This window comes from Cryptomeria japonica, chromosome 2 (assembly GCF_030272615.1).
Source record: "Cryptomeria japonica chromosome 2, Sugi_1.0, whole genome shotgun sequence".
NCBI classification, from domain to species: Eukaryota; Viridiplantae; Streptophyta; class Pinopsida; order Cupressales; family Cupressaceae; genus Cryptomeria; species Cryptomeria japonica.
In genome coordinates this window covers 431,422,155-431,427,154 of record NC_081406.1, presented here as the reverse complement: position 1 = coordinate 431,427,154, position 5,000 = coordinate 431,422,155, and the positions used below count along the sequence as shown (strand labels likewise).

Here is a 5,000-nt window from a genome sequence, read left to right as displayed (position 1 = left end):
CAACAGCTCCCCTATATAAGCTATTTGTTTGATTCTCATACATGTGTAGCTGCAACAACGATTAGGACATCAACCCCAACTTCTGAATTCGTCTGCGTTGACCGCACCAAAGGTGCACGCCTTGGTGCTCACCAAAATCCGACTTCCGACTTCTTCCGCAATGCAGGGTCTTTGAGGTTGGCGCAGTGCGCACAACCAGGGGAGTCAGCCCACCGAACGCAACACCTCCCCTATATAAGCTATTTGTCTAATTCTCATACATGCGTAGTCTGCAGCAACGATTAGGACATCCACCCCAACCTTCGACTTCTTAAACAAGACAGGGTCTTTGAAGTTGGTGCAGTGCACACAACCAGGGGAGTCGACCCATCAAACGCAACACCTCCCCTATATAAAGCTATTTGTTCGATTCTCATATGTGTAGTCTGCAGTAGTGATTAGGACATCGACCCCAACTTCTGAATTTGTTTGCATTGACCGCACCAAAGGTGCGCACCTTGGTGTGCACCCTGGAGTGCAATTTGGTGCTCACCTCGGTGCACACTTTGGTGTGCACCTCGGTGTGCACCAAAGGTGCGCACCTTGGAGCGCACCAAAGGTGTACACTTTGGAGCGCACCACATAGGGTCTTTGAGAGGTTGGCGCAGTGCGCACACCAAGGTGGGTGTTGAGTTGCGTGCTGAGGTGGGTGGGTGCTAGGGTGCTCTCCATGGTGGGTGCCAGGGTGGGTGCGTGATAGGGTGGATTCCAAAGAGGGTCATAGGGTGGGTGCCAAGGTGGGTTAGTGATATAGTGGGTTTAAAGGTGGGTACTAGGGTGGGTTCCAAGGTGGGTCATAGGTTGGGTGCCAGGATGCGTGGGTGTTAGGTTGGGTGCCAAGGTGGGCTTCTGGGTGGGTGGGTACTAGGGTGGGTGCTAGGGTGGGTTTCAAGGTGGACATGAGGGCGGGTGCCAAGGTGGGTAACAAGTTGGGTGTTAGGATGGGTGAGTGCTAGAGTGGGTGCCAAGGTGGGTGGGTGCTAAGGTGGATGCCAAGGTGGTTCACAGGGTGGGTGGGTTCTAGGGTGAGTTCCAAGGTGGGTCATAGGTTCAGTGCTAGGGTGGGTGTCAAGGCGGGTGTCGAGGTGCCTGGGTGCTAGGGTGTGGATGCCAATGTGGGTCATAGGGTGGGTACTAGGGTGGGCTGCAATGTGGGTAACATGCTCGGTGGGTTCTAAATTGGGTGCCAGGGTGGGTGTGCAACCCACCTTGCCCGAGGTGGGTGCCAAGGTGCCAGTGTGGGTGGGTGCTAAGGTGGATGCCAAGGTGGGTGAGAAGGTGGGTGATAGGTTGAGTGGTAGGATGGGTGGGTGCCAAGATGGGTCACAGGGTGGGTGCCAAGGTGGGTGGGTGCAAGGGTGGGTAGGTGCTAGGGTGGGTGCCAGGGTGGGTGGGTGCTAGGTTGGCTTCCAAGGTGGGTGCGAGGGTGAGTGTCGAGGTGGGTCACAGGTTAGGTGCTAGGATGGGTGAGTGCTAGGGTGTAAAGGTGCCAGGGTGGGTGCTAGGATGGGTCGATGCTAGGGTGAGTGGCAAGGTGGGTGCACAAGTGTCAAGGTGGGTGCTGAGGTGGGTGCCAAGTTGGGTTCCAAGGTGGGTGCCAAGTGGGCGATTGCTATGGTGGATGCCAATTTGGGTCACGGGGTGGGTGCCAAGTTCCTAGGTTGGGTTCCAAGGTGGGTGCCAAGGTGGGTGCTAGGGTGCGTGGGTCACAGGGTGTGTCACAACGTGGGTGCCAGGATGGGTGCGCACCCACACTAGCCAAGATGGGTGCGAGGGTGGGTTCCAAGGCCGGTCACAGGCTGGGTGCTATGATGGGTGGGTGCCAAGGTGGGCACCAGGGTGGGTGTGCACCCACCCTGGCCAAGGTGGGTCACGAGGTGGGTCCTAGGGTGTGTAACGGGGTGGGTACTAAGGTGTGTGCCAAGGTGGGTCATAGGGTGGGTGCCAAGGTGGGCACCAGGGTGGGTGTGCACCAACCCTAGCCAGGGTAGGTCACGAGGTGGTTGTCGGGGTGGGCGTCAATGAGCCAAGGTGGGTGGCAAGTAGCCAAGTTGCGTGCCAAGGTGGGTGTCGGGGTGGGTGCCAAGGATCCAAGGTGGGTGCTAAGGAACCAAGGTGGGTGTCTGGGTGGGTGCCGAGGTGGGAGCCAGGGTGGGTACTAAGGTGAGTGCAAAGGTGGGTGCCAGGGTCAAGGTGAGTGCCAATGTGGGTTCCAAGGTGCCAGGGTCAGGGTGAGTGCCAATGTGGGTTCAAAGGTGCTATGTTGGGTGCGAGGTTGGGTACTAGGGTGGGTGGGTGCCAAGGTGTGCTAGGTGGAAGCCCGGGTGGGTCGGCATCCCATGGGTGTCGAGTTGGGTGCCTGATGGGTGCTTCTTGTCAAGTTTTAGTCATCGGGACTCATTTCGAGCCTTAGAGGTCGTTTCTTGTCCGGTTGCCCTGTCTTCGACCTGGGAACCCAATTTTGGTCCTCGGGTCCCATTTTTTTTGTCTCGCATCCCACTTTTGGCCTGTGGGCTTTTCGAGGTCGATTCTCATTTTGGGCATTAAAGCATGTTTCTTCTCTTAAAAACCAATATTTGTTTATTAAGTCTTGGAACACATTTTTGTTCTCGTGGACCCATCATGGGTCTTGGAACGCATTTGTGGTCCTTGGGTCCCATTTTGCATCTTGAAACTTGTTTTTGGTGCTTGATCCCTATTTTGGGTGCCCACCTTGCACCAAGTGCACACCCGGGGCAAACTGAGCGCCTTGGTGCACCGGGGCAAGATCGAGCGTGCACCTGAGGTGCCCCGAACATGCACCAGGGTGCACTCGTCCCACATGTGAGCGCAGGTCGTTGCGCTTGAGGTGGTGTGTGGGCACCGCGTTGCAGACGGGACACTGCACGCACTTGGGCGGGTCGGGTGCGCACACGATGCCACGTCCAGGTGCACGCACGTAGGCCGGGCTGGGTGCACACCCGATGCCCTAGCAAGGTGCGCGCACCCGGGCAGGGTTCACACTTAGTGAACGGGGCGTGCTTGGCGAGGGAGGGTGTGCACCTCGACGGGGGTGGGTGGCCAGGGTGGATTCGCACGTGGGTCGCGGTTTGCTAAGTACACACTACGACAAGCTCATAACGGGTGCGATCATACCAGCGTTAGTGCACCGGATCCCATCAGAATTCTGCAGTTAAGCACACTTGGGCCGGAGTAGTACTAGGATGGGTGACCTCCCAGGAAGTCTCGGTGTTGCACCCTTTTTTACTTTTTCGTCGGGCGTCGCAATGCTATTTGAATTAACCTTTTGCCCATTTGCGTTCTCGTTGGGGCCGGGCCAGGCCGGGGTGCGGTGCCCGCAATACCGCGCGTGTGGGGGCGACACCGAGCGCGCACCTGAGGCGCCCCGAGCACACAAGCCACGGTGCAACCCGGGCGTTATGTGCACAACCCAGTGCGCTCAAGGTGCTGCCCGTGCACCCAGGTGAAATCGGTGTGCACCTTGGCTAGTGTGCACTTGGTCAAGTCGCACACGTTGGCCAAGGTGCACGGTGATGTTTCTTACTCTAAGGTTCCGCACCAGATGCTCGAGACAGGTGAGCAAAGCTGGGCGGGGCTGGGTGCACACTTGGGGTAGTGCACGCAGCTGGAGAGAGCTTTGGAGTGCACCAGAGGTGCGCACCAGAGGTGCGCACCTTGGAGCACACTTTGGAGCGCTCCTCGGTGCGCACCAATGATGCCCTCTATTCAAAAGTTTCCTAAAAAGGCAAAAAAAGTTGAGATTATAGAATTTCCCACTTGAGAGATTGTAAAAAAAAAATTAAAAAATGAAGGAAACGCAGGTGCCAAGTTGTGCGCGCCCGGGTGTGCAGCCCAGCCAAGGTGTGTGCACCAAGGCGCCCACCCTGGCGAAGGTGCACGCAAGGTGCGCACCCGAGGCAAACCAAACAATTAACCCAACTTTCGACTTTGCGCGTACCTGCGCACCTTGGAGCCCACTTCAGAGCACTCCTTGGTGCGCACCAATCTTGGGCACCTCGGAGTGCACCATGGCGCCCACCAAGGTGCGCACCCAGGGCAAACTGAGCTCCGACTTCATGCGCACCTTGGAGCGCACAAAAGGTGCACACCATGGTGCCCACCAAGGTGTGCGCATCAAGGTGCGCACCCTGGCAAAGGTGTACACTCGAGGCAAACTAAGCTCCGACTTTTTGTGCACCTTGGAGCGCAAAAAAGGTGCGCACCATGGCGCTCACCAAGGTGCGCAGCCCAGCCAAGGTGTGTGCACCCCGGGCAAACCGAGCTCCGAATCGTGCACACCTTGGAGCACACTTCGGAGTGCACCTGGGGAAAACAAAGCAATTAACCCAACTTTTGACTTCGTGCGCACCTCGGAGAGCTCTCGGGTTCACACCTCGGAGAACACTGAGGTGTGCACCTTTGATGCGCTACCTTCACCAATTTCCAGAAAAGGCAAAAAAACATTGAGAAGGTGTGCGCACCGAGGTGCCCACCCTGGTGAAGGTGCACGTGAGGTGCGCACCCGGGGAAAACCGGGCTCCGACTTCATGCACGCCATGCTGCGCACCTTGGAGGGCCATGGTGCGCACCTTGGAGCACACTTCAGAGGGCTCAATGGTGCCCAACCCAGCCAAGGTGCCCACCGCGGTGAAGGTGCACGCGAGGTGTGCACCCGGGGCAAATTGGGCTCCAACTTCGTGCACGCCACACACTTCAGAGCGCTCCTTGGTGTGCACCATGGTGCCCACCAGGGCGCGAAACCCAGCCGAGGTGCGCACCCGGGGCAAACCAGGCTCCGACTTCGTGCCCACCAAGGTGCGCAACCCAGCCAAGGTGCCCACTACGGCGAAGGTGCACGCGAGGTGTGCACCTGGGGCAAACCGCGCTCTGACTTCATGCACGCCGCACCTTGGAGCACACTTTGGAGCGCTCCTTGGTGCGCACCATGGTGCCCACCAGGG

The 5,000-nt window shown here is 58.1% G+C and overlaps 1 non-coding gene across 1 annotated transcript; it reads left to right on the top strand.

Moving 5' to 3' along the window:
- Window positions 1-3,160: 3,160 nt before the first annotated feature.
- On the top strand, window positions 3,161-3,279 carry LOC131873769 (5S ribosomal RNA). Its single transcript, XR_009371668.1, has one exon. It is a non-coding gene; the product is annotated as a 5S ribosomal RNA (ribosomal RNA).
- The last annotated feature ends 1,721 nt before the right edge of the window (window positions 3,280-5,000 follow it).